We start from the raw sequence: 9637 nt of genomic DNA, 5'->3' as shown, positions 1-9637 counted from the left end.
TTTCCCTTATTTGGCGTAGTGCATCTTTTAATTTATTTAAAAATTCATTATGGTTGGCAGCAGCTGATAAAGTGGCTAGTAACTTAGATCGATCCATAAGAAAAGAAATATCTTCTAAACTAATATTGATATTTTTGAAAATGTTGGAATGAACTTTACACCAAGCTTCCAACTTTGCAGTTGTTAGCAGGTCTGGATTAAACTTAATTCACCACTTAATAGAAAATTTATTAGTTAATTGGGAAGATGAACAATCTTGTCATAACTGTTCAGACGAAAAGGTCTAGGAGGTAATCCAAGTAATCCCAAAAACTGCACAAAGAATAATAAAGCCTTGTGCGAAGGAAAAGTAGTAACTTAGGTAAATTCATTGAATTCTTTAGAAGCATAATTGAGGAAAATATCAAAATTGGGTCCAACAAGATGAAACCATTGGATAAACCAATATGGAAAGTTTAATTAAATATCTTTATTAAACCAAATAAACCAAGTATGGCTAAATGGTTCAATTGATAAGAAATTGGACTAGGCGTCCATGTAATCCAAATAATTATATGTTTAAGGAGAGTAAGACCTTGAGAATGATTTTCCTTCTATTGGGGGTTGCTTCCAATCTGGTGGAGATAAAACCTTAATAATTTTAAATTTGGAGAGCTTAATTTTTGATTTATCATTCTCATCATATTGATGAGTAAGAGAAATAGAATCAATATCAAGCAAAATAAATTCATAATATTCTCGGGTTTTTAATAAGTCTCTCGATAACAAGAAAAATCCAGGAGGAAAATTCTTGAAATAACTTGTAATAATGACGCATCTGAAAGACAATACATAGACTCCAAAGGGATAATCGGTTTTGACAGATTTTTGGTAATAAAAGAAGATTTTGTAAAAGATGGTGGAGTGTAAAACACTAATTTTGACGTGGGTTTACTTTGAGAAGACAGAGAAGTAGTAATTTATGAGTAAAAGATAATGGAGATAATAATGCAGGCTTAATCAAAGATCTGGGGGAAAAAGGTATTGGAGAAATAATTTTGTAATATATGAAGGTGATCCTAAAACTATGACTTTATTATTTGATTATAATGGAGGTTCATAATTATCTCTGGGATAATTATGTTTCTTGCTCATTTTTACCTTGTAAATATTCTCGAGTTAAAAAATCTGGTAAATAATTTTTAATTACTTCAATATGTTATATTTCAAAATCAAAACATGATAGCAAAGATTGCCATCTAGCAAAAATATGTTTTGAAACCAAATTTTTAACATCTTTCTTTAAAACACTCTTAGCAGCTTTGCAGACTGTTTTTAATAAAAATGATTTTGAAAACAAATCATCTTGAAATTTGGTAATGCATAAAATAATTACTAAAATCTCTTTCTTAATAGTACTATAATTTAATTGGGTTGGAGACCAAGTTCCAAAGTAATATCTAACAACTTGTTCCTTATCCGTTTTCGGAAGTAGTTGTTTTAATATACCACCAAACCCTAGTTCTGAGGCATCTATTTTAACAATAAGATTATCATTTGAATCAGGGATTCCTAGACAAGGTAATCTATTAACTATTTGCTTGAATTGGGTGACACTTTTAGTCATGGAATCATTCCAAGGTGGGGGATTCTTTCTAAGTATCTTAAATAAAGGAGGATAATTAGTTCTAAGATTATGAATGAAGTCTGAAACATAATTAAGATAGCCTAAAAACCTTTGTAACTGAGTTTTGTCTTTTAATTCGTTAGGGAGTTTGCTAACAAAATCTAAGGACCTATTAATAGGGGTGTACATGTCCTGAATAATATCAAAATCCAAAAATCTTACTTTACTTTGAAATAAATTTAATTTCTTTTTGGACAAAACTAAACCATTATCTTTAATTATTTCATATAACTGATTAAGGTGTTGTAAATGTTGATTAATGGAGTCTGAGAAAACTAAAATATCATCTAAGTGGACTATAGTAAAGTGAGAGTAATCATTAAAAATATAATTCCTTATATTTTAAAATTCTGAGGGTACTACAAAAGCGGTCTTATATTTATCAGTTTATTCTAATTGAAATTGATAATATCCATATTTAAGGTCAAATTTAAAAAATATACTTTTATGATGTAATATGTTAATTAAATCATTTTTATTAGGTATAGGATACATAATCCATTGTAAAGCTTTGTTGAAAGATTTGTAGTTTATTACTAATCGGGGACTACCCCTTTCTAATTCAACAACATTAATAACATAAAATGCATAGCAACTCCAAGGAGACTTACTCGGCCTAATTAAACATTTTTCTAAATAATCTTGTATTTCGTTTTTACAATAATCTAAATGTTGCTTATTCATCTGTATAGGTCTGACTTTAGTAGGAATATACTTTTCTTTAAAGTCAGGCTCATAAGGCAAAGAAATAGTATGTATTTTCTTTTCCATAAGGCATTAGGCCATTCTGAACAAAGATCTTTAGTAAACTTATTTTGTATAATTTTAATTTTTCTTGAACACCGGAAGATTGCAATTGTTCTTCTATCCTTTTAAAATGTATTTCTATATTTATGAAATTAATATGCTTTCTTTTATTATTAATAATATTAATAAAAGATATATCTTTACTCTGGAGAGAGTTAAGATCTCTAATCCTAGGGTGGTCTAAAAATTCAAAATTAACTTCACGGCCTAAAGCATTAGTAGTTATTGCTAGGTTATCAACGATAAAAGGATAAAGTAAAGCCGGGAAAGGGGTTCCTAAAATAATAGCTTCTTGAATGTTTTTATCTAGAAGAAAAGAAGTTTTATAACAAATTTGATCTTTACATATCTTAGCGTTGGATAATTTATATGACACATGTAATCTGTTACCATTAGCTACTCGTAAGGATTATTTGGTTTTCTCGTAATATTGGGTTGGAATGAACTCTTCTTGAATGCAGTTAAAGTATGCCCTTGAGTCTATTAAAGCAACTAGTTCAAATTTTTTATCTTTAATAATGAGATTTATTTTACTATACCATTTGTGAGATATCATCTTTTCTATTTTATTGATATAAGGATCTTCATTGGTTGAAACAATAACTTCTTCATTAGTTTCCTCATGTTTCTTACTAGAAGAAGCTAACCTATGTTGATTTTGAATAATCATGTGACCTTGTGATTCTAAAAGTTTAAGTTTTATCTCATCATCCCGAATTTTTAGAGTCTGAATTTCATTTTTTTAGATTATTAATTTCTTCTTGTAAGTCATTAACAGAAACGGTTTTCTCAATTGGTTTTGTAAATAAGTTCATATCATGAAAGCATTCTTACTTTCAGATTCTTCCATCTTATCTAATATTCCTATTAGGGTATTAACTTGATGGTTAGTGAGAACACTAATTCTTTTATTACAACTATTACGATTACGAAAGTCTAGTCCTAAACATTCATCAGAATCAGAATATAACTCCTCAGAATTATTAATTTGACGAATTTCTTCATAAGAAGATTCTTCATAAGATGAAGAGTTCTTTAAAATTAAGCAAGATTCTTCACAAGTGGCATTAACGTATGCAAGGTGGTTCTAACATTGTGTTAGCTCATAATTTCGACGCCCACTAAAGAATGACCAAAAGGGAAATCCTCTGTAGAGATGTTTCGACCAGGAGGAGATGTTCGACCAGGTAGAGGTGTTTCGACTGGATAAGGGTAATAAGAGTCAGCGTGCAGTTGTGACTCCAGAAATATTTCTTAAAATGGTTGAAGACGGTTTTCGATTGGAGATTCAAATTCAAATAAAGGAGGGAACTTTGCTATTATCTGAAACTGTTGAAGGTACACGTGGGCCATAATGGATAGTTACATCCATGCAAGGTTCCATATATCTCAACGTGATTGAAGGGCCGTCAAAAACGGTTATTTCAATTTAGTATAAATAAAGGGTCTTAGAGTTAGGAACAGGGTGTGTCAAAGTGTGTACAGAGTCTGTAAATTTACCAAGTACCCGTGTGAAGAGGAACCGTAAATTGAAGAATGTACGTTTGTTTACACCATTGTTAGTTATTTTAAAGCAATACAAATTCATCTTTATTTTTCTTTCAAAAATACATTTCTTTACTTCTTCATTCCAAACAGTCTCCTTTTACTTTGTTATTTCACAGTCTTAATATTTCTTTGCTTTAAACACTTACTGTTGCCACTTGGTTATCATCATAGTCTTTTATAATTTCTCTCCTTCATTCGCATTATCCTTTACCATAAAGTTTTAATCACTAGTCCCACAGATAATATCGAAGTGTTCATGATTACCAAAATTCATTTTTAAAAACAGTTAGCACATGTCATATGATCAATCTGATCGATCCTGCGAGTAACCAAACTTAGAAATTTGGAAGATCAGCGGTTGTTTACTTTTTTTCAAGGTAAACAAATTGGCACACCCAGTGGGACCGTGCTAGTGTTTTGGAATTGTTTTTAGTTTTGGTTGTTAAGTCACTTTTTTGGGAAAGGATTCGTTGTATGTTATTAAGGAGTGATAAAGTAGCCATAAACAATGAACAACGACCAAGGAGAGAATGCCATACGAGGATGGCAAATGTAAATGCGCCAGATAACCAAAACTCTAAAAATCCATCAAACAGTAACATAACGCCCCCTTCTTCTTCTTCAATATGGGCGAAAACGACCACAGTGCACGTGCCTGAAATAGTTCCATCTATGGTGAGTTCGATGCATACACATTCGATCTCCCATACTGAACTAATTTTAACTTACATCGGGCCTAGTGGACCTCCACATACTCCCCCACAAATTAGAGATATTTCAAACAGGCCTTTCGTACCCCATGGTTTCTCAATACCATTTGGTAGTCGAGAACAACCATACAGAACGCCGACTTCAGTGATGGCCAGTTTACACAATGTTGGTTCTACTTTCTCAGAACCAGTGGTTAACATAAACTCTCTAGTACAAGGGTATGGGGTTAACATGGGTCAAACTAACCAATCTTCAGGTTTGAGACATCATACACAACTAACTAGTCTTACCAATAACTCCACAACAACACGGAGACAACAAATGGACGAGAGTAACCATGAGATGGTCCAAATGTTGATCCAAACCTTGACCACCGTATTAAATCCTCTAATTCAAAATATGGCTCAGTCAAATCAACAGATGACAACGTAGATGGCACAAATGCTTGAATTCCTGAGTGTACCACAGCCCCAGCGACACCCTCCTAGGGATTGGGTAAGAGAAAACCAGGAGGCCACCTTTGAAGAAGACCTTACTATCAACCAGATCCCACAAAATTAACTGCAACCAGAGATGTGGAATCAGGGAGGGGGAGTAGTACCCCGTACAATCGAACCACAAATACCCAGGGAACCAAGGGTAGTAATGGTAAATAGAAACCACAACTCCGATGCTATCATACGGCAAGTTCGACACGACGATTTGGCAGTAGATAATAATCTAACAACCATGGTCGAGAGGATTATGGTTCTAAATGGGGTAAATTTCATCCTACGAAGGAAAAATTATACGTCACCTTTGTCAGAGTATATCTTACAGGTAGTAACACCCCCTAGAACCAAAACCCCCAAATTCACTAAGTTTTATGGGGATACCACTAAATCCACTATCGATCACGTGGATAGATATTTAATTGAGGCAGGAGATATGTCAAACAATGAGAGCCTTAGGATAAAGTTTTTTTCCAAGTTTTCTCATAAAGAATGCCTTCACATGGTTTACCACCTTGTCCCAAAGTTTGATCCACACTTGGAACCAACTAGAGAGAATGTTCCATGAACAGTTTTACATGGGACAAACGAAGATAAGTCTGAAGGAATTGGCTAGTATCAAACAAAAGTTTACTGAGCTAATTGATGACTATCTAAATAGGTTTCGATTACTAAAAGCTAGATATTTTACACAAGTTCCAGAGCATGAACTGGTCGAAATGGCCGCTGGGGGCCTTGACTACTCGATTAGGAAGAAATTAGATATCCAATATCTGAGAGATATGACCCAATTGGCTGATAGGGTTTGACAGTTAGAACGTGAAGAAAAGGCTAGGGAAAATAAAGGTAAAAGGGTAGCCTATGTCAATTTCAGAAATGATGATGAAGGTTCCTGTCATGGACTTTCAGACTTCGATGATAACGAGATCGACCTTGCTGAATTGAAGCAAGGGCCATCGTACGCGTGTAAAGTTTTGGCCCCTTCGAATGGAAAAAACCCTGTCGAACTAGAAAAGAATGATAAATTTCCCAAGAAAACTTATACTTTCGACGTTACAAAGTGTGACGAAATTTTTGACTTGTTAGTTAAAGATAGTCAAATGATAGTACCCCCGGGGGCTAAAGTACCTCCTTTAGAACAAAGAAAGAAAAGAGGGTTTTTGCAAATACCATGGTAAACGTCTCAATGTTTTTTTTCCAGGGATCTTGTGCAGAATGCCATCCAAGAAGGGAGACACAAATTTGGAGACAAAACATAGAGCTAGATGAAGATCGACTCTAAAATCCTCTGCAAGTAGCTGATGCCCATTATACGGAGCTAGAGGAAGTGAACCTAGTTGAAGTTACTGATGACTTCGACATGACTGAAGTCACTGAAGACTTTGTCAATGAACCTGTTATGGCTAAGGTTACTGAATACCTTGAGCAGGAATCTCTTAATGACTTCATTCAAAAAGCTATGGGAGATACCACCAACAAAAATGTTGATGTCTCTGACGCTGAGGACGCTGAAGGTTCCAAGCTAATGATAATCACCAAGGAAATCGCTGATGGTTTCGTACAGATAAACAAGGACACTGAGGGCCTTCAATTACAATTTCAAAAGTTGGACATCACTGAAGATGTCAACATGGAGCTTAATATGGTCGAGATATCCCAGGAAACCTCCATGGAAGTTGACGATGAATGTCGAAAGGAAGAATATAACAAAATCGCCTTCCCTAAAGAGGACGAAACGTTGTCCGACTTCCTCCGAAGGTGCCAGAAGAAGCAATCGGAAGTCATGTTGTTCCCTTGGTGCAGTGTTGTGTTCGACAAGAAGACGACTCAAAATCTCGAAGGGGTAATGAGAGTGAATCACCAAGAGGGTTGCAAAGTTTTTCAAATCATTAGGTTGTTCAGCCCATAAGGGCTTTCGATCCCAGGAGATACTATGATCCAAGACGACCAATGGTGAAACTTGGTGAAGCCAAGCGAATAGGGCCGACTACTAAGCCCATTTCCTTCAAACCTAGTGTTGATGTTTCAAATGGAAAGTGGGTCAAGCCAATTGGTGGCAGGAAACACGGTCAAGGGAAATGGCAGAGCTTTGAAGTTGAAAGGGGTTCGTCATTAGCTTACCGTAGGGAATTTTGGACTGACAAAAGAACCTCCCATGTGTATGAAAACTATAAAGGGAAAAATCCTATGACAAGGTCTCAATGGAGGAGGGAGTAGAGGAGAAGGAAAGCCCAGAGAGATGCTGGTAAGAAAGACAAAGCCGAGTCTAGCACCAACGTGCCTGCGAAGCCAAGGGAAGACTCAAGCTTCGTCAAAAGAAAATTCAATGACCCAACAGAGGCGGCCATAGAAAGATATAGTGAAGTGGCTACTGAAAATGAAATGCTGACTGATAATTTCGACTCAGGATCTGAGGTTTCTCTAGATATTTAGTCGGTGTGGTGTCTGTGATGGCAAGGGAATTCGATCAGATCACAGAGGTCAAAGATACCGACAATAACACGGAGAGAGAAATAGTTGCTCATAAGCCAGTATGCTACTATGTGATGAATAATGACTGCGTTGAAGAGAAAAATGCCTTCTTCGAAAGACCCAATAAGGCTATGAAGAATCATCTTAAGCCTCTCTTCATTATTGGAAAGGTCGAAGACGTCCCCATTAATAAAATATTGATGGACTATGGTGCGACTGTGAATTTGATTCCTCATCACATGATAAGGAAAATTGGCAAGTATGACACTGATGCCAAACCTCATAATATGGTGCTTACCAATTACGAAGGTAAAGTGGGTTCCACCCTTGGTGTCATCCAAGTCGAGTTAACCGTAGGAACGGTCACAAGATCCACAATGTTTATGATTATGGAAATGAAGGCTAACTGCAATCTGTTGCTTGGAAGGGAGTGGATACATGGGGTCGGAGCTGTCCCATCCTCAATGCACCAGAGGATAATTATTTGGCATCTAGATGGTATTGTGGAAAATATAGAGGCAGATCAAGGGTACTTCAAAACACTTATCAATCATACCGGTAGACGCCAGTTCGACAAGCATTTGGCCAATATTGCTCCCTATGATTCGGCCGATTTTGCATTCACTCCGTATGACAATGCTTATTGTTCCTTCCTGTCATTGCACCCTTACAATGGTTTTCGCTGGGACAAAGAAGTAGTAGGCGGAGACGACTTTGGATACTTAGGAGAGTTTGGAATTGAACCCACAGGTTGGGGAAGTGAATTCAGTACTGATGACTGAGTTCGCAGCACTAAAAAGGATTTCAGCTTACATAGCCGAAAACAAGCAACAATTGGCCTTATATGCCGAAGTAAAAAACATGGTTGTCGAAGCCAGTGAAGTTTCTCATTCAATAGGTCCTGGGTCAGAACGAAGTGCAGGGCCAGAGGCTCGATGCTATCTATGTCGATGAGCCTTTGGGTTTCGAGAAGGATCCGCTAGCAACAAACATTAAAATGTTGGCTCAGAATCCACTTGAGGAAGTAGACTTCAGAGAGGGATTGATAAAAAGTCCAACTTACATTAGCACCAATATCCACCCTCAACTAAAGGTCGAATTAATCCAGTTGTTGAGAGAGTTCAAAGACTGTTTCACATGGGACTATGGTGAAATGCCTGGCTTTAGCAGAGAACTGGTCAAATTGAAGTTGCCAATCAAGCTTGGAAAGAAGCCTATTAAGCAGAACCCAAGGCAATTTGCACTAGCAGTACTTTCGAATATCAAAGAAGAAGTCGAAAGGCTCCTTCATTGTAATTTCATTCGCACAGCCAGGTATGTCGAATGGTTAGCTAATATTGTGCTTGTTGTAAAAAAGAATGGCACTTTGAGGGTTTGCATATATTTTAGAGACCTAAATACTACAACCCTAAAGGATGAATATTCAATGCCAGTGGAAGAAATGCTTGTCGATTCCGCTGCAGGCTATGAATATTTAAGCATGCTCGATGGATATTCTGGGTATAATCAAATATTTATTGTAGAGGAGTATGTCCCAAAAACAACATTTTGATGCCCTGGAGCCCTAGGCACCTACGAATGAGTGGTGATGCCTTTTGGTTTGAAAAATGCTGGGGCAACATACCAAAGAGCGATGAATTCGATCTTCCATGATTTCATTGAGACTTTTATGCAAATCTATATAGATGATATTGTCATTAAGTCTGTTTCAGGGAAGAGTCACATAGACCATCTTCGAATATCTTTTGCAGGCTGGGGATTTCTTAGGCTTTGTGGTCTACAAAAAGGGGATTGAAATAAACCAGAATAAGACCAAGGATATAATGGAAGCGAAAGTGCCATCAACGAAGAAAGGATTGCAGACACTACTAGGAAAGATCAATTTCTTGAGGAGATTCATCTCAAACCTTAGTGGGAAGGCACAAGCTTTTCAAAATTGCTT

The sequence above is a fragment of the Lathyrus oleraceus genome, chromosome 7, assembly GCF_024323335.1.
Source record: "Lathyrus oleraceus cultivar Zhongwan6 chromosome 7, CAAS_Psat_ZW6_1.0, whole genome shotgun sequence".
In the NCBI taxonomy this organism is placed as follows: Eukaryota; Viridiplantae; Streptophyta; class Magnoliopsida; order Fabales; family Fabaceae; genus Lathyrus; species Lathyrus oleraceus.
This window is presented reverse-complemented; position numbering follows the sequence as displayed.